Raw genomic sequence first — 21,220 nt, 5'->3', positions numbered from 1 at the left:
TGGACAACAGATGTGTAACACAGTTTAGATCAAAGAGACATAGGGGAAGTCTCCTGATGGGCTTCAGGGAAATGTTTCCCTCTTTCCTAAAAGGAATTTTTCGGGAAGAAGTGATTGTTTTTCTGCCTCTGGATACTGTCATGCCTATGTGGGATGCCTGGAGGGATGGCAGCCACCTAGGGACATACCTAAAAAAAACCAAACCCACTGCAATGAGTTGATTCCAGCTCATAGCGACCCTATAGGACAGAGTAGAACTGCCCCTATAGAGTTTCCAAGGAGCGCCTGGTAGAATCGAACCACCAACCTTTTGGTTAGCAGCCATATCTCTTAACTACTATGCCACCAGGGTTTCCAGGGACATAGGGAAGTTAAATTAAAAAAAAAAAAAAAAAAAAGTCTTGATGATGGTACAATGGAAAGAGGAAATAATCTTGCGTCCTTTGATGGATCACTGTGTGGTGGGTGTGGGAGAGCGCTAAGTAGCAACAACAGGGTTTTGAAAATGAGAGAGACAGTGAAGGCCTCCGATTAACTCAAGGGCAGTTGGAAAGAGCAGAGGTGAGAATGGGCCAAAGAGAGAGTCACAGAATTATTTAGAATATTGGCTTCTGTACCTGAAGTTCTGTCTTTGTCTCACTAAGTCAGATTTCACTGAGCCACATGTGATATTTATTTATCTTGAGGAACCTTGGAAAATGTGAAGTTCTTTCTCTGCTTCCTGATTCTTCTTCTTTGTGTGCAGACCTCTCCCAAGTGCTCAGAGCCTTGTCAGATGTGAAATCCCTGCCATTTTCTTATTTGCTTCTATAAGGAGAGTACAGACTTCTTAGTGAACAAAGCACAAAGAAGGAGCCTTCTTTTTCCAAGGTTCAGGGATTATCCATAATTTGTTATTGTTGTTGTTATTGTTGCCACTGAATCAGCTCCAACTCATGGCAACCTTATGTATAATAGAATGAAAGGTGCTATCTTCATGATCATTGGTGTGTTTGAGCCCACTGGTGCAGCTATTCTGTCAACTCATCTCGCGGAGGACTTACCTCATTTTTGTTGACCCTCTACCAAACATGATGTCATTTTCTAGTGATTGGTCTTTCCTGATGATATGTCCAAAGTAAGTGAACCGAAGCTTCACCAGCTTCAATTCTAAGGAACATTCTGGATAAACTTCTTCTCAGATTGATTTGTCTATCCTTTTGGCAGTCCACAGTATATTCAGCATTCTTCACCAACTCCACAGTTTGATCATATCAATTCTTCTTCTGTCTTCCTTTTCCATAACTAGGAATCTCCAAATAAATTTATGTGAACCACTTCAGGACCCCCAGCATACCCACTAGATGCTGTTACCTTCTCTCTAGGTGCTCTCCTCTTTCCTCCCTCGGGGACCCAGAGGCCCCTTGCTCTTTCCCTTCCTTCCCTTCCTTCTTAAAAAACCCACTCTTAGGAAGTCATCTCATTCTTGGTGATTGCAGAAGGCAGCAGGAACATCAGTTTTTAACCCTGGGGTTCTGGCTTGGAACTGCCAATCTGCAACTCTATTACAAACTCCATGTAGGTGGCAGTGTAGTATTTGTAGTTGCTCAACAAATATTTGTGGAATTTTGACTCAATGAATGAATGGATAAACAAATGTCAGAGAAGGCTTATATGGTGTATTCTCCTGAGGGCTGTGATGAGTCACCTGTGGGCCTGGAGACAAGCCTACTGTTTGCCCCCATGATGTTGCCCTCAACTCACAGAGGAGAACACAGGCCCAGAGATGGCAGGCCTTAGCTTACTTTACCTTGGACTTGGGGTGATCAGCTGCTTCAGAACTCTGTTGGCCTGGTCCCTGGCAAATCAGAGAGAACCTGTCGGTGGGTTTGTCTTGTGAGTACCAATTGACTTAATCTGAGAAACAGGAAAAAGATATATATTGATGTGTATGAGGAGGGCTGTTTTTTAGAATAACTTTTAAATACCTGCCATGACTGCAAACAAGAAAAGAGACTAATCAAAGTTATGTATTTCAAAATAGGTGGACATGAGAACTTCTTTGGAGTGTTGTTGCTACATAGGTCATTTGCACCTAACAAGTAAATACAATACAATTAAGAGACACAAAAAGAGAAATAGAGTAGCTTACGAGGTCAGTCAAGGAAAGGCAAAATAAACCAGCTCCAAAAATGCCTTCCTCAGCAATCAAATTTATTCAAAACTACAATATTGAAAATTGATTCTTCAGTGCAGGCTAATCATGTGTTCTTGACATTGTAGCTAAAGAAGAAACCCTAAAATGCTTAAATACAGTTGCACCTATTGCATTTCTTGATTTTCTTAAGGCTATTTCTTAAGTCGACTCCCAAGTATTCTATTTTTCCTGAATTGACCCTTAGGTGGAAAAGTTTGTTCAACACTGTTCTAAGCATAAATGTGTTTTAAGAAGGAACAGACTGAAAGGGAAGGGCTTGATCTAACTGGACAATGTCAGAGACACTGAGAAGTATTTTAGGGACCAGTGGGTTTTCTTGAAAAGGTCCTTGGGTGGCACAAATGGTTTGTGCTCGACTACTAATCTAAATGTTGGTGGTTTGAACCCCCCCAGAGGTGCCTTGGAAGATAGGCCTGACAGTCTGCTTCCGAAAGATCACAGCCTTGAAAACCCTATGGAGTGTATTTCTACTATACACACATGGGGTCGCCATGATTCAGACTCAATTCAATGGCATTGGGTTTTTTTTGGTTTGGGGTTTTGTTGCTACACCTCAAAAAAGGTATGCCTAGCATCTACCGACTATGGTCCTGCAGACTGCCATATATTTGCCTACTTTAAGGGCCAATCATCAAAGGCATATAGAAAATAAAAACATGTCCTAATGATTTTGAGAAATCAACAAAGGAAAACTCTTTCTTCTGCTACTCCCCAACCTGTCTGCATGTATTCCTTTGATTGAAGTTCAATTTGTCTTTGTACCACTAGCTGGAGATGCCTGGCTACTTTTCAAACTAGGGGCATGCACAATCCAGGGAAAGGGCAACTGCCTTGTCTACTCTAAACAGCGTGAACCTGGCCCTAGGCTTCATTTGATCAGGTTAGAAGGTTAAAAAGGTTAAATAACGGAATAATGAGTGAAACTGAAGAGCTTGCACAGGGCTTATGATTTAATTCATCTACCCTCAAGCTCCTTTAGCGATTTGAGGGGAGGGGGACATGGACTCCTCTTTCATTCAGGCTGGTGACTGATGAAAATGACGGCTCTATTCTACTCTAAATTAAATGGAAGTGAGGCCTTGGAGTGACAGCAAAATGACAGCTGGCCTTTCAGGCCCTGGTTTTTCGTGTTTCCCTGGATTTCAGAGAGGACAAAGGGAGATAATTAAGAAAAAGAAGCCTTATTATTATATTAATTTCAGGCCTGGGGAGTGAGAGGTAGAAGATGTTCATGAGCCTTTGGAAAAAAAAAAGCAGTTGTCAGCTCTTCAGGCTGGTGGGAAACAGAAGCACCTTTTCTTGATACTAAAGAAGCCTCAGCATTGTATGAGATGCCCTTTGGTGACTGGTTCATCCAGGAGGCTGCTTTGGGCACTGCATGTGCACAGGTAGTCCTTAGCACGCAAAGTGCAGCTGGTAGATATTTGTCTTAGGCTGGGTTTTCTAGAGAAGCAAAACCAGTAAAGCATATAAATATATATATAGAGAGAGAGATTTATATCAAGGAAATGGCTTATGTAGTTGTAGAGGCTGGAATCTCCCAAGTCTGTGGTTCAGGTTAGAGGCCTCTCCTGATTCACGTAGCTGCAGGGGCTGGCGAACCTAATGTCAGCAGTTCAGAGAGCAGGGTTCTTGCTCACAGGCTATGAAGATTGACGAATCCTAAGATTGGCAGGCAAGACCACCTGTAAGCTGCTAGCTCACGTCCCAAGAACCAGTGGTCAGAAGAACAGGAGCCAGCTGGAGGATCCAGAATGAGCAAAAGCCCTAGAGCCTTACCAGAATGTCTGCTTATATTTGGATGCAGGCCACATGCCCAAGGAAACTCCCTTTCAACTGATTGGCTGCTCACAGCAGATTCCATCATGGAGGTGATCACATATCAAATCTCAACAGGGAAGTGATTACAACATTATATGACTGCCAAAACACTGAGAATCATGGCCCAGCCAAGTTGACACACAACCTTAACCATCACAGTATTCTAATGGGAAGGGAGTAATATGCCCTTTTAAGCCTTCACCAGCTAGTAATACTTTACAAATCCTTCATGGCACTATTAACTTCAGCTACCTGATAACTCCTCCCCATCTGAAATGCCTCCATGAGTCCTATGAGCACACTCCCAATGAAAATGACCTTCCCCTTCTCACCAGTAGCTCCAGGACTGGTCTTGAGGCCACAGAATTGAAACATGTTAGAACTGGAAGGAAGCTTAGCATCCTTTGGTCTAAAGAATTTTACAAAAGAGGAAACAAGGCCCAGAGAGGTAAAATGACTTTCTCAAGGTCGCTTTCTTAGTTTCCTAGGGCTCCTGTACCAAAATAACACAGAATGGGTGGCTTTAAGAACAGAAATGTAATGTCTCACAGACTCAGTTCTGGAGACTGTAAGTCCACATCAAGATAGCGGCCATGTTGATTCCTTCTGAAGGCTCTGAAAGACAAACGGTTCCATGCTTCTTTCCTAACTTATGGTGGCTCCTGGAAATCCTTGGGGCTCCTTGGCTTGCACCTGTGCCTGTCTCAGTCATCACATGGCTGTTCTTCCTCTGTCTAACTTTCTGTGCCTGTCCTCTAAGACACCACTCGGATGCGACGAGGACAAACCATACTCCCTGGCAAATGAGGGAGGCTCTATTTCCAAACAAGGTCACATTGACAGATTAGGACTTCAACCTATCCTTTTAGGGGACAATTGAAACCATAACAGTTGCTAAACTAGTTACTGGAAAAGGAAGCTTCAGAACTCATTGTTCTGACTCCTTGTCTTGTGCTGTGTCCTCTATTGTCCAATGTCCAGGAATGGAAAGTATCCTGTGTCTGAAAGAAGTCTTTCTGGAAAGGGGTAGGTTCCTATCCTTTCTCAGTCCTTCATTACCACCACCGCCCCAGATCCCCCTGCAATGCCCCAAGTCAGTTACAACCTACTAAAGAAGGTCCATTGACTTAAAACCCGATACAGCAAGACACCTAGGAAATCCGTAGGCCATAAAGAAGCCCTGGGTAGAAACAAAATCAAATGCCTGCAGACCAAGCACTCCAAGTGGTAAAATTTGTTTAGCTTAATTGCAAAATATTCTCTGTGACTGATACATAATTTATTGAGTCGATTCCGACTCATAGTGACCCTACAGGACAGAGTAGAACTGCCCTATAGAGTTTCTCAGGAACAGCTGGTGGATTCGAACTGCTGACATTTTGGTTAGCAGCCAAGTGCTTAATCACTGCACCACCAGGGCTCCGTGACTGATACATAAAAAAAAAAAAAAAAAGTTTATTGCTCTTTTTTAAGAGCCAGTTTTCCCCTCTTTCCTGGCTCCCCATTCCCTGCCTCTGGCCACTGAGGCACTTAAGCACATGAACACTTTCAGGCAGAGTGGACCTCTAACTGTATTGAAGGAAAATGCACTTCACAAGCACTCCCATGCAGAGGCTGGAGTCCAAGAACACTCAGAAAAGCATCTAAGCACTGGGTTGGAGCGGAGTTTGTTGTTGAAAGTTCTGGTTCTCGGCACATTTTTCTAAGTATTTGTTTATGAAATGTGGATAATTTCATGTGCTTTTCAGCTTTAAAAAAAATGCATTAATGGCGTTTGAGGGCCGGGGCAGTGTTGTTTATGTTCCTTTAAATGGCAGATCTATAGAAGGTAGTGCTTCCCTAATTAGAGCCAGGGATGAGCTAGGAGGGAGTGGCCATAGTACTCCGTGAAAGGGCATTTCCTTTGCTCCTCCCAGAATGTTCCATCCCTTTCTGCCTCTGTTTTCTCGCAGAGGAGGAAGAGGAAGTGTGAGAATATTTATCTATTTACCTGGTGAAGAGGTACAATGGAGTATAAGAACGAAATCATTGATAACCCTGTTGTTTTTAGGTGCCTTGGAGTTCGTTCCAACTCAAAGCAATCCTGTGCAGAACAGAATGAAACACTGCTCCGTCCAGAGCCATTCTCACAATCGTTCTTGTGCAGGAGCCCATTGTTGTAGCCACTGTGTCAATCTACCTTATCGGGGTCTTCCTCTTTTTTGTGACCCCTACTTTACCAAGCATAATGTCCTTCTCCAGTCCCTCCTCGTCATCCTTGCTTCCAAGAAGCACTCTGGCTATACTTCTTTCAAAAAGCCTTGTTCTTCTGGCAATTCATAGTATATTCAATATTCTTAGACAGTCATAATAAGTAAGAAACAAATACCCATATAGACAACAGTCATGACATTTTGGTTCATAAATACTTGACAGGTTTCTACTTGAGAAGACTCATAATTTTTACAAGCAAATTAATCAGAAGCATTTTTTATAGGCTGTACTTACCCATGCCACGTTATTCCCACTGCTACCCAGTGCTAGCCTTGAGATTCTCTCATGCAGGCCTCTTCACTGTCCCCCAACAGTCTGCACTTGTTCCCATCTCTGGCTACTTTTTGTTTACATTTGTTTGCATAAATATGCATTTCTAGTTTCATGGGCTGGAATGAAAAGGGCTTCTTCCTTCCCATTGTTTCCCTGGGGGGTTTATTTGGAAGAGCTATGAATAGCAAGGCAGGGTCTCTTTCTCCTGACCCTCCCACTTGATTTCTGCACAGAAGTGGCCGATTGGAACTTTATCTGAAGATTTCCACACGCTTTGGGATTGAATCTCAATTTTCCATAAACTTTCTTTGAAAGAAAAACCAAGCCAAAGATGGAATGGTTGGAAAAAATCACTGATCACCTGTCCTTTTATGGCTTACTTCAGCTGGCTCAGAGCTGACCCTAAGCTAGCCTTTGAATTACCCCAGTGTTCCCAAACTCGTTTTCTGTGCCACGCTTCCTCTCCCTCCTTCTCTACCCAGATTTCTTCAGGTTCCAGGAGCCCTCATGATAGCTCTAAGCCTCCTCTTATGTGTTGGATAGAACATTATCAGTTGCTCCTCAGGGGCTCCTGCAATAGCAAGGGACAAATCCTTAAGCAAAAGGAATGAACCTCAAAGATGCATTTGGCTGCTAACCAAAAGGTTGGAGGTTTGACTCTACCAAAAGACATCTTGGAAAAAGGGTCTGGTGATCTACTTCTGAGAAATCAGCCACTGAAAACCCTATGGAGTACAGTTCTGTTCTGATACACATGGGATCACCATGAGTTGGGGTTGCCATGAGTTGGGGTTGCCATGAGTTAAGGTCAACTCCATGGCAACTGGTTTAGGTGCCCTATGATCTGCCTATTCTTGAAACCAGCCTTTTTTATAGAATATTCCCATGTGTAATTTTTATTATTTCTGGGTGAGATAGTTCTTCAGCATGCTTCCCAACCCTAGGACACTAAGTCTAGCAGTTTGAGGCAAAGCAGCCCTATTTCCCCCAAGAAAATGCAACATTCCCTGAAATTGCCATGCCTCTGCTTTATATTTTGAATTGAATTGACAGCAATGAGTTTTAATGGGTTAAGTTTTTTGAAAGTACTGACTGTTGCTTTTTTATGCTTCTGTTCCTAGTACCTAACTCAGAGTCTGGCACATAGTAGGTGACAGTAAACATTTAGTGAATTTAATTGAGGTGACTTTATACACCAGAGCCCTGGTAGCACAGTGGTTAAGAGCTTGGCTGCTAACCAAAAGGTTGGCCATTTGAATCCACTAGCTGCTCCTTGGAAACCCTATGGAGCAGTTCTACTCTGTCCTATAGAGTCGCTATGAGTTAGAAATGACTCGATGGCTACTTTTTTTTTTTTTTTTTTTTAATACACCAGCATAGCTAGACTTTGTTGTTCAGTTTAGAACACATGCTGTATTTGCTGGGAATCTGTATAAGCAAAAGGGACTGGCATTTGTTCTGTATCAGTTTGCCCTTGAGTGCGAATTACAGAATCCCATATTAAAATTGGCTTAAACAAAACACCCTTCCCACCCCACCACCCTCCCCCCATAACACACATGTTAAGTCCAGAAGCAAGGTCTGTTTAGAGGTCCAGTGAGGACACTGAAGACCCAAGCTCTTTCTATCATTTCACTGTGCCGAATTATAGACTCTTGTGGTCACAATATGGCTGCCACAGCTTCAAGCACCACCTCTCAGTAACTGCATTCCAGGCAGAAATCAAAGGTCAGGGTGGTCCCTTCTCTTTTCTATCCTTCATCAGAAAGGAAATCTCTCCCAGAAACCTCCAGCTGACTTCCTCTTATGCGTGATTAGTCAAAAGTGAATCACATGGTCTGTTCTACACCAATCAATGGTGCAGGGGAATGGGATCACCCTGATTATCTTCCACAATCATGAGACCTCCCTTGCCTGGAGGAAGAGCCCCTCCCTAACCAATCTCATTGCGTCTAACACCTGAGCAGATGGGATAGCGGTGGATTGCTTCTCAAGTAAATAACCAAGAGTGTCAGTCCAGATTCAATTTCAGTCATAGCACAAGTCTTCTGAGGCTTAAAAAAAAAAATTATCTTGGAGTCAACTCTGACTTACGGTGACCCCATGTGTATCAGAGTAAAACTATACTCCATAAGGTTTCCAATGACTGATTTTTTTTGGAAGTAGATCACCAGGCCTTTCTTTCAAGGTACCCTCTGGGTAGACTTGAACCTAACCTTTCAGTTAACAGCCAAGCTTGTTAACCATTTGTACCGCCCAAGGACTCCTCAGGCTTTCTACCTACAGCTAAATATCCAAGTTGTCTACTTCTGAAGGTAGATAGCTAATAGAAAAGGGGGAGACTTTAGGAGATGCAAGACTACATTATTATTTTTAATCAATATATTTCCAGAATTTACAAGGAAAATTGAACTACTGTATCACAAAGTAATATTATTTATTTATTCTTGTATTGTGATAAAATATATGTAACAAACAACTTTTTTTATGCGTAATTTTGTTTTCCCCATTGCACGAACTTTGACTCCTTGTCAACAATTAATTGTCTATAAATGAATGGACATATGTGTAACTAGACCCTACGAATGCCAGTAAATTTTCATTAGTCAGAAAAGACTGCCTTAAACCAGCCCAAGCCAGAGCTGGTCCACCCTGCATACACAGAAGGGCCAGCTGTGACCATTTGTTAACCTCAAAAGAAGATACAGCAAGAGGTGGAACAAATCAGAAAGAAAATCATCACCTGGACCCCATTCTGAAACAAGAGGTCCGACAAGAGCCATGCCACCTCCTGTTTCCTAGCCACCATAATTCTGGCAATGTCTTCCCTATGTATTCCTTCTAGAATTTTCCCTCCCCAGTATGCCTGCGTGGCTGCCATCTTGCTGCCCAAATCACATATAAGCCCTGCTTTCCCATAGCTCAGAAAGTGGGATCTGAGGAACTTCCTCCAGGCTCCTTGCTCTTCATATTGTAATAAAGTTATTTTCTCTTCCTCAAAGGACAGTGTCCACATTATTGCCTCCTCAAAGTAGAGTCAACCTTAATGATGTGGATGGAGTAAATCTTTCGGGACCTTCATTTGCTGATGTGGCACGACGGAAAATGAGAAGAAACAACTGCAAAAATCCATTAATAATCAGAATCTGGAATGTACGAAGTATGAATCTAGGGAAATTGGAAATTGTCAAAAAATGAAATGGAATGCATAAACATCGATATCCTAGGCATTAATGAGCTGAAATGGACTGGTATTGGCCATTTTGGATTGGACAATCATATAGTCTACTATGCTGGGAATGACAACTCAAAGAGGAATGGTGTTGCATTCATCATCAAAAAGAATGTTTCAAGATCTATCCTGAAGTACAATGCTGTCAGTGACAGGATAATATCCATATGCCTACTGGGAAGACCAGTTAATACAACTATTATTCAAATTTACACACCAACAACTAGGGCCAAAGATGAAGAAATAGAAGATTTTTATCAGTTGCTGCAGTCTGAAATTGATCAAACATGCAATCAAGATGCATTGATAATTACTGGCGATTGGAATGCAAAAGTTGGAAACAAAGAAGAAGGACCAGTAGTTGGAAAATATGGCCTTGGTGATAGAAACAATGCCGGAGATCGAATGGTAGAATTTTGTAAGACCAACAACTTCTTCATTGCAAATACCTTCTTTCACCAACATAAACAGTGACTATACACATGGACTTCACCAGATGGAACACACAGAAATCATATTGACTACATCTGTGGAAAGAGACGACGGAAAAGGTCAATATCATCAATCAGAACAAGGCCAGGGGCCGACTGTGGAACAGACCATCAATTGCTCATATGCAAGTTCAAGCTGAAACTGAAGAAAATCAGAGCAAGTCCACGAGAGCCAAAATATGACCTTGAGTATATCTCACCTGAATTTAGAGACCATCTCAAGAATAGACTTGATGCATTGAACACTAGTGACCGAAGACCAGACGAGTTGTGGAATGACATCAAGGACATCATCCATGAAGAAAGCAAGAGGTCACTGACAAGACAGGAAACAAAGAAAAGGCCAAGATGGATGTCAGAGGAGACTCTGAAACTTGCTCTTGAGCGTCAAGCAGCTAAAGCAAAAGGAAGAATTGATGAAGTAAAAGAACTGAACAGAAGATTTCAAAGGGCCTCTCGGGAAGACAAAGTAAAGTATTATGATGACATGTGCAAAGAGCTGGAGATGAAAAACCAAAAGGGAAGAATACACTCGGCGTTTCTCAAGCTGAAAGAACTGAAGAAAAAATTCAAGCCTCAAGTTACAAAAGTGAAGGATTCCATGGGGAAAATATTAAACAATGCAGGAAGCATCAAAAGAAGATGGAAGGAATACACAGAGTCTCATTATACCAAAAAGAATTAGTCGATATTCAACCATTTCAAGAGGTGGCATATGATCAGGAACCAATGGTACTGAAGGAAGAAGTCCAAGCTGCTCTGAAGGCACTGGCGGAAAACAAGGCTCTGGGAATTGATGGAATATCAATTGAGATGTTTCAACAAAGAGATGCGGCACTGGAGGTGCTCACTTGTCTATGCCAAGAATTATGGAAGACAGCTTCCTGGCCAACTGACTGGAAGAGATCCATATATATGCCTATTCCCAAGAAAGGTGATCCAACCGAATGTGGAAATTATAGAACAATATCATTAATATCACACCAAGCAAAATTTTGCTGAAGGTCATTCAAAAATGGCTGCAGCAGTATATCCACAGGGAACTGCCAGAAATTCAGGCTGGTTTCAGAAGAGGACGTGGAACCAGGGATATCATTGCTGAGGTCAGATGGATCCTGGCTGAAAGCAGAGAATACCAGAAGGATGTTTCCCTGTGTTTTATTGACTATGCAAAGGCATTTGACTGTGTGGATTATAACAAATTATGGATAACATTGTGAAGAATGGGAATTCCAGAACACTTAATTGTGCTCATGAGGAACCTGTACATAGACCAAGAGGCAGTTGTTCAGACAGAACAAGGGGATACTGATTGGTTTAAAGTCAGGACAGGTGTGCGTCAGGGTTGTATTCTTTCACCATACCTATTTAATCTGTACGCTGAACAAATAATACGAGAAGCTGGACTGTATGAGGAAGAATGGGGCATCAGGATTGGAGGAAGAGTCATTAACAACCTGAGTTATGCAGATGACACAACCTTGCTTGCTGAAAGTGAAGAGGACTTGAAGCACTTACTAATGAAGATCAAAGACCACAGCCTTCAGTATGGATTGTGCCTCAACATAAAGAAAACAAAAATCCTCACAACTGGACCAATGAGCAACATCATGAAAAACAGAAAAGATTGAAGTTGTCAAGGATTTCATTTTACTTGGATCCACAATCAACAGCCATGGAAGCGGCAGTCAAGAAATCAAAAGACTCATAGCATTGGGCAAATCTGCTGCAAAGTGTTGAAGAGCAAAGATGTCACCCTGAAGACTAAGGTGCACATGACCCAAGCCATGGTATTTTCAATCACATCATATGCATGCGAAAGCTGGACAATGAATAAGGAAGACCGAAGAAGAGTTGATGCCTTTGAATTGTGGGGTTGGTGAAGAATATTGAATATACCATGGACTGCCAAAGAATGAACAAATCTGTCTTGGAAGAAGTGCGGCCAGAATGCTCCTTAGAGGCAAGGATGGCGAGGGTGCTTCTTACATACTTTGGACATGTTGCCAGGAGGGATCAGTCTCTGGAGAAGGACATCATGCCCGGCAAAGTACAGAGTCAGTGGAAAAGAGGAAGACCCTCAATGAGGTGGATTGACACAATGGCTGCAACAATGAGCTCAAGCATAACAATGAATGTACGGATAGGGCAGGACCGGGCAGTGTTTCGCTCTGTTGTGCATAGGGTCAGTATGAGTCGGAACTGACTCGACGGCACCTAACAACCTAACACTAAACTAGTTGATTAAAATGTGATCATTTTGAAATACTGGGTTATGACAAAGAAATGTATCATATGGTAGAAAATTGGGAAATGTTTGTATTTCCTGGTTTGCTTGGGTGGGGAAAAAAGCACAGGAATACTGATCTGAAGATCTGGTTTAGAGTTTGACTCAAGACCTGTGGTAGCAACCAGGAAATCATACTTTTTGCTAGTTCTGTGTGTTGCTAAATGTGTAGAAGGAAAGGAATATGGTTTTGTAAAATTACATGACAGAAAAAACTGACCTAGACATGGAGGGCCAGGAAGGCTTCCTTGAGGAAGTGATACATGATGAGATCTAAAGGCAGTACAGAAGATAAGCAGGAGATGGAAGGGGTGAGGAGGAAGGAGGGCATTGCAGGCAGATTGAACAGCATGTGCAAAACGCCTGTGGTGGGGGAAAGCAGAGAGTTTCTCCACCAAAAACCCAAACCCACTGCCATTGAGTTGATTCCGGCTCATAGCAACTCCATAGAGTTTCCAAGGCTGTAAATCTCTATGGAAGCAGACTGCCACATCTTTCTCCTACAGAGCCATTGGCAGTTTTGAACCACCAAACTTTTGGTTAGCAGTCCATTGCTTTAACTGCTGTACCACAAGGGCTTCCTGAGAATTTCTCCAGGAACTACAAAAGGCCTGGGTGGCTGCAGGGCCAGGATTGAGGAGAAGAGAAGCAAGGGATGAGGATGCAGTGGAGAGCAGGGGCCAGATCCTGCAGAGCCTTGGAGGCAACACATAGGGAAACAGAAGACCTGGAGTAATGGGAAAAGGGGCTCTTCTCTGAGAATGGGTCCAGCAGGCTTGGACTAAGAAAAGGGATGCAATGTGATGGTGTTTGGCCAGTGGATGCTCAGAGTAGTTCTAGGCCTGAAAACCAATTTTGAATTATTTCCTGCATGCTGGGCAGTAATTCCTCTCTGGCATGCCCAAGCCACTGGGAAAGCTCTGTGATTAGCCACAACAGTTGCCATCGCCTTGCTTGAAGCTAGAGCAACATGGAGGATGGGAGATGAAATTGCTGGGGTGGCTGAGGAGCCAGGGCCAGGAGCTGGAGTAGTAAATGTGAAGTGACAATCAGAATCTCTACCCCAGTGGATCTCATATATAACTGGGATGTACCTGAATTTCTGGAATCAGTACAGAACAGGGGCCTGAGTTAGTCCATTCGGTTATTGCAAAAAGAGGCAGCACAGAAGACTGGAAGATCAGAAGACAGCTGGATGACAACCATTTGGTTTCTTTGATTGTTACTAACTTGTTTGCATATTTGCTAGAAAAAAGGAATTTTTAGGAATGCATTTGCTATTTCTTCTCACATGTGTGAGGTCTTCCTCAGGATAGGAATTCCTGGCATAAAAAAGTGCTGTGAATGTTGTGGAGTCATTATGAGGAGCCAGGGGAGGAGGCTAATTAGTCCTCTGGGAGTGCCCCTCTCAATTACAGGACTAACAGCTGGCCCGGTGCTCATATTAGTTTAGTTGTAAAATGTCTCCAGAGAGAACCAGTGGTTGATGCCTTCAGTGGAGGAAAACAAAAAAACAGAACAACAACAACAAACCCCACAGAGAATGTTGGCTCTGGATGGATTCTCCAGACCATCAGGGGCAACACCTCCCCTGGCATCTGAGGACAACAAAGGCAAGAGAGATTTGTGTGCAAGTCAAGGTCACACAGCCAGCCAGCAGCAGAGCAGGGACAAGAGCTTGGTCCTGTGGGTCCCAGGCTCCACTCTTTCAACCAAATTCAATTTGTATTGGGTAAATCATATCATAGGATCTAGTAAATCCCTGCACACTCAGGTTTCCTTTTTCCAACAGCCTCAAAAGAGATTTTCATTTCCTCTCCTAAGTAACACAATGAGAAAACCAAAGAGTTGAAAGGCCTCGTGAAACCATGGAAGGGAGAAACTACCAATGGAAGAAAGATCAGGGTGACTTGAGACTGGTATAAACTAACTTGGGCTCCAGATGAAATAAGGCACAATTTATATTTTGTCATTGGCTTTTCTCACCTATTTTGGTGTTGCACTGAAAGCTGTGAATGCCAGAACTTAACAGGACTGCCTTGTTTTTCCAGGTCTCGCAAGTTTTCTACCATTGATGGGGTGCAGTCTTACCACTTCTCTGTCTCTTGTTTTAGTGGAAAATATTTGAGTTTTCCTTCTCTGACAAGTTCCTACCTTACACAGATTCTGGCTTTTGCAGGTTTTAACTATTTCATTTTTACTAATTCTATTTTTGTAAGACGCCTTAAGTCTTTTTTTGAAACAAGTTTGAGTGAGCAAATATGCAAAATAAAAGTGCATCCATAGACAAAAAACAACAAGAAATATAGAAGAGCAGAGAGAAAAATCCATGTCTGCATGAAGGCTGGGTACAGGCATCACCCTTGGGCTCAAAATACTTGTTGGGAACCCTGGTTTACTTGTTTCCCATTTTCTTGCCACTTATGGCACACAGAGTCTTCACTCAAATCACACATTTTCCAGGCCACTCTATCACTATTAGTGGAAAATATTTGAGTTTTCCTTCTCTGACAGGTTTTCGCCTCATTCAAGTTCTGGCTTTCACAGGTTTTACTGTATATACAATATACATATAAATTGTATAAATCTTAAAAACATAATGATGGGTGAAAAAATAAGAAAAGGAACAGTTTTTCTCACCACAGTCTAATGTATGTAAAGTAAAAATACATACATGTAAAAAAATCAGATAATTTACAAGGAACCAAACAATTTCACAGATATCAAATGCATTCATGATGTTACCTAGGGTGGAGATGGAAATGGGGGCAGTTATTGAGGACTACCTAGAATACATTTAAAAATAAAATAAGAGCAGGTTATGGTGTGCATGATGATGATAACACATGATGAAATGAGGCTGATGATTGAATCAATCCGCTGTATCTGAGGTCCAACACAGATAGAATAGAATAATGAAACAAGGATATTAAAATTTCCTTTAATTCTAAGGACTGCAGGAAAAAAAAAAAAGAAAGAAATTTTTGACATCAGGTTCTATTGATGCTCCCTTTTCCTCTCTGGTTGTTTGCTTCTTTATGAGTAATGATTTAAAAAAAATTCTTATTTGGGAGGCAGGGATTGCTAGACACCCCCTAATACTGTTTACCCCTTCTTCTGTAGTAAAAGTGCCCTTTATTATAGCTGGATTATGGCTGTCTGAAATAAAGATGACATTTTCAGGCCCCCTTGTAGCTAAATGTGGCCAAGAGACTAAGTTCTGGTTAATGGGTGAGAAGAGAAATCATATGTCTTACTCTGAAGCGCGTGCGTAACAGGAGGGGCATGAACGTTGTTCTCTCTTCCTCCACCTTGCTGACTGAAATGTGCATATGGGCAAACCACCTCCAAATACCCTGGTGGCATAGTGGTTAAGTCCTACAGCTGCTAACCAAAAAGTTGGCAGTTCAAATCTGCCAGGCGCTCCTTGGAAACTCTATGGGGCAGTGCTATCCTATCCTATACGGTCGCTATGAGTCGGACTCGACGGCAGTGAGTTTTTTTGCGTACCTCCAAATATGTAGGTCATGCTGTCAGTTGGTACGTATTTGCTACCTCATTAAATGAAAGCTTAAAAAAATGAAAACTGCCATGTATTAGGTTGAACCATATGGAATTATCATTTTCATAAGTCAAAATGATCAAATACCATCAATTTCATATTGGCCAACTAATATGGTAATGACTTTGCGGTAAGTGTTGAAAGTACTCAACTTTTCTCTCCTTCTGGGAAAAAGTCTTCCTAGATTGGGAGCTTCTTGAGAGCATGAACTCCCTCTTTTTACAGTCTTTCTGAGTCTGGATGGTGGTAATATCAGATAAATAAAAAATAACACCCTCAGAATATATAAAGAATTCCCAGTCTCAACAACAAAAACACAAACAACCCAATTAAAAAATGGGCAAAGGACATGAATAGACATTTCACCATAGAAGATATACAAGTGTCCAATGAGCACATGAAAAGATGCTCAACATCATTAGTCACGAGGGAAATGCAAATCAAAACCACAATGAGATACCATATTACCCTCACTAGGAGAGCTATTATCAGAAAAATGGAAACTAACAAGTGTTGACAAGGATGTGGAAAAATCCCACCTCATCCATTGCTGGTGGGATTGTAAAATGGTACAGCTGTTGTGGAAAACAGTTAAGCAGTAACTCAAAAAGTTACACATAGACTCACCATATGAACCAACAATTCTACTTCTGGGTATATACCTAGGAGACTTGAAAGCAGGAACTCAAACAGATACTTGTACACCAATGTTCATTGCAGTATTATTCACAATAGCCAATAGATGGAAACAACCTGAGTAGCTGAATGATAAACAGAATATGGTATATACAAACAATGGAATATTATTCAGCCATAAAGAGGAATGAAGTTCTGATACATGTTATGACATGAATGAACCTTGAAAACATTATGATGAGTGAAATAAGTCAAACAGGAAAGGACAAATATTTTATGATTCACTTTTGTGCAAATATTCAAAATAAGCAAGTGCATAGAGACCAAAGTTTATTAGTGGTTACCAGAGTGAGTGGGAGAAGGAAAGGGGAAGCTATTGCTTAAGAGGTGCTGAGTTTCCATTAAGGGTGATGAAAAAGTTTGGAAATAGTGGTGATGACCGCACAATATAGGGAATGTAATTCATGTCACTGAATCATACAAGTAAAAAATGTTGAAATGGCAAATGTTTTGTGTTATACATTTCACCACAATAAAATAATAATAATATCCTAAGACAGCTATGCTTACTTTGTGCTGCCTCAGAGGCAGTCCCTGAGAGCAGGATTCAAGCATGCCAAAGAAGAAAATCTTGTACTCCGTTAAGCATGAAAGAAAGGAGTTTTACTGAGGAATAATACAACTCGAGCTGGACAGCACTAAGTAAAAATACAAAGTACTCCACTGTCTGCCTAATTAGAGGTTTTTATGCATAGAGAACAAAGGAAAGGTAGGGGGATAGATTCAGCTGCTTGCTTTGGAGTCCTTTGAAATGTAAAGGTCAGCCATTTGGCAAGGGGGGAGTGACTTTTACCCCCTAGGTGAGTGGCACCAGCCAGTTCAATTATACACATTCTTCCTAAGGACAAATTGTTTACATCCTGACACATTCATGCCAGGAAAAAATTGTTTACATCCTGACTTTTTGCTTACTGGGAAAGCATGTTGATCCAGCCATTCTTCTTCTGAGGTTAGTGCCTCCATGTTTGAAGTCATTATTACAAGGTGATCCTAGGAAATGTTGTTAGAGTAGTAGGGAAGGGAGACAGTGAAGTGAAGGCAGCCGATAAAGTGTTGTCAAGCAAGTTACCACTGTGGGCAACAGAAGCTTATCCTCATGGGGGAATTCTGGGAGCCAGTGTAGGGAACACACCTCAGAGTTGTTCCATCTGAAGGGAGAAGGAGCTGGAGCAGTCACTGATGCAAGCTGCTGGAGGCGATGAGTATTAATTCTTCAGTACTCCCCCCAGCTTTATCTGGGCCCCAGCCATCAGAGAAAGCTTTGGATGAAGAAGATTCAAATGCTGACAGTTGAAAGTCCGGCAGCAAGCACTACAGTAGTAAAGACTGAGAGAATATGAGTGGAGCTCCAATAGTGAATACTGCAAGTTAACTGGTGGTTTTGCTAAGAGCCTAGCATATCATGGGCACTCAGTAAATATTTTTTTAATGAATTAATAAAAGAATGACCTGGAAGAGTTCTCTAATGAAGAAAAAAACTATTGCATCCAACTCAACACTACCATTAAAAAAAAAAAAAAAAAAACTGTCCTTGTACATACCCCTGTACGAGAATTTCTAAAGGATATATATATAGAAGAAAAGTTTATTGACTATGAAAAGGCACTCAATTGTGTGGGTCATAACAAATTATGGATAACATTGTGAAGAACGGGAATTCCAGAACACTTAATCGTATACATGCAGAACCTGTACATAGACCAAGAGACAGTCATTCCAACAGAACAAGGGGATGCTGCGAGGCTTAAAATCAGAAAAGATGTGCACCACAATTGTATCCTTTCACCATACTTTTTCAGTTTGTATGCTGAGCAGATAATCCGAGAAACTGGACTATATGAAGAAGAATGTGGTGTCAGGATTGGAAGAAGACTCATTAACAACCTGTGACATGCAGTGACACAAACTTGCTTGCTGAAAGTAAAGAGGACTTGAAGCACTTACTGATGAAGATAAAAGGCCACAGCCTTCAGCATGGATTACACCTCAACATAAAGAAAACAAAAATCCTCACAACTGGATCGATAAGCAACATCATGATAAACAGAGAAAATATTGAAGTTGTTAAGGATTTCATTTGACTTGGATCCACAATCAATGCTCATGGAAGAAATCAAACAACACTTTGCACTGGGTAAATCTACTGCAAAAGAGCTGCTTAAAAGTGTTGAAAAGCAAAGATGTCAGGTGTGCCTGACCCAAGTCATGGTATTCTCAATCGCTTCATATGCATGTGAAAGCTGGACAACGAATTAGGAAGACTGAAGAAGAAATGATGCCTTTGAATTATGGTGTTGGTGAAGAATATTGAATATACCATGGACTGCCAGAAGGACAAACAAATCTGTCTTGGAAGAAGAACACCCAGAATGTTCCTTAGAAGCGAGGATGGCAAGATTTCGTCTCACATACTTTGAACATGTTACCAGGAGGGATCAGTCTCTGGAGAAGGCATCATGTTTGGTAAAGTAGAGGGTCAGTGAAAAAGAGGAAGACCTTGATGAGATGGATTGGCACAGTGGCTGCAACAATGGGCTCAAACATAGCAATGACTGTGAGGATGAAGCAGGACTGGGCAGTGTTTTGTTCTGTTGTATATAGGGTCACTATGAGTTGAAATTGATTCAATGACACCTAACTAACACTAACTATACATAGGAGCAAAATTTCTGGTCAAAGATTACATATATATGTTATTTGACAAATTGTGTCACATTGTTTTCCAAAATGGCTAACCCTGTCTGTTTTCTCATCAGCAGTGCACAAAGATTTTTTTAATTCTCACGACCTCCTAACACTTAGCATTACCCAGCTGTCTAACTTTGCAAGTCCTCAGTGTATAAATCCTGGCACAGAGTAGTTCCTCAACTTTGATCAAAAGTGGAACTTTGTCAACTTCATAAATAGAATAAATACACTTAGCAACATCAAAAATAACCTACATAAAAGCTTATAGAAGGCAAAACCAAAATGTACAGATTGATAAAGTGAACGCTGGGGTGGGTTAACTGCAGACACAGAAAGGGGAAGGGGGCGGGTAGTAACAGAACAATGAGGAATAGACTTGTCCTTGGCAGCCTTGTGTGGGACTTAGTCCAAAGGTACCAAAGTTGTAATTCCAGTTTGGGCACTAATTCCCACAGGGCATTTCACTCCAGTCGGCAAAGCGGAGAGCCTAATAAAGGCCTATCCTCAAGCGCAAAAAGAAATAAAGTTTGTAAGGCACTTTGAAATGAAAGCTCCTGTTACAGTTTGCAGAGAGAGAGGCGTTCAGAAACAGAGGCCTTAGGCTTAGTGGGGACAGAAAAGGTCAGCATATCCTAAGCCATGCACGGATCTAATTAATCACTGGGCAGCCCTCGCCACAGGACAAATTCAGATTTCCCTCTCTCCTTAAAGTGAGCAAACTCTATGGGGCAGTTCTACTCTGTCCTATAGGGTCTCTATGAGTCAGAATCGATTCGACAGCAACGGGTTTGGCTTTTTGGGTTTTAAAGTGAGTAGGAACTAACTGCAGATGAATACGGAACAGTCTTTTTTTTTTTTTTTCTGCTGAGAAAAAACAGTACCTCTGTGTTGGGGGGGCATGCATACATGTGTGCATATGTGTGTGTGTCTGTACTCATGAGAGTGGTTATAATATATGTCAGTATGCATCTCTCACCCTAAGAAAATCTAGACTTTTGCCTAAAATTGGGATACACTCACAGGCAGCAAGTAGCATTGCATTTGATCACAATAATAAGAAATACATAATAAAAAAGTATAATGATGTTTGAAACTAGACATACAGTATGCCCTTGCCAGAGGCATCAATCTGTTCACATTTTTGTGAGAGTCTAGTGCTTTCTGGGAAGTGTGCATTAATGTTTTTTCATGTTACACAACTCCACAGCCTTTCCTTATTATTTTGTCTGTCCCAGAAACATTTAATGGACCATTGGAGACTTCCCTTTTCCACTTTTGCTTTTCTTTTGAATTTTAACTATTAACTTCTTGATTTCTTATCACCCTAGTGTCAGTTCTTTGCAGGACAGACTTCTGGAGCTTTTTTCTCCAGGGAAAAACCGTATCTCCCTCTCATCCATGGAGAGGCTTGTCAGAGTGATTCTCTAGAGAAGAGGAATTTAAGTCACGTATGATTGGCTCCAAGGGGCATATTCCGTTTATTACCAGTGGAATGATTTGTCTTTTCCTTCCAGGGATAAAACTGAACCCAAATATGTTCTGGTTTTATTCAAGACACTTACCAAAGGGAGGCATTTGTCATGGTTGCTATTGTTCTGCACTAAGGAGCCCTGATGGCCTGGTGGTTAGGCTCTCGGCTGCCAATCAAAAGGTTGGTGGTTCAAACATACCAGCCACCCAGTGGGAGAAATATGTGTCAATCTGCTTCTGTAAAGATTAC

The 21,220-nt window shown here is 41.6% G+C and overlaps 1 long non-coding RNA gene across 1 annotated transcript in view; it reads right to left on the bottom strand.

Annotated features, from left to right (window-relative positions):
* Window positions 1-21,220, bottom strand: part of LOC111749963 (uncharacterized) — a 232,976-nt gene that overhangs the window by 26,093 nt on the left and 185,663 nt on the right. The window contains exon 2 of the long non-coding RNA XR_002785126.2: window positions 1,790-1,896. This is a non-coding gene — a long non-coding RNA (uncharacterized LOC111749963). The remainder of the gene's footprint in view (window positions 1-1,789; window positions 1,897-21,220) is intronic.

Source organism: Loxodonta africana, chromosome 2, assembly GCF_030014295.1.
Source record: "Loxodonta africana isolate mLoxAfr1 chromosome 2, mLoxAfr1.hap2, whole genome shotgun sequence".
Taxonomy (NCBI): Eukaryota; Metazoa; Chordata; class Mammalia; order Proboscidea; family Elephantidae; genus Loxodonta; species Loxodonta africana.
Note: the sequence above shows the minus strand (reverse complement) of the source record. Positions and strands in the feature narration are given on the sequence as shown.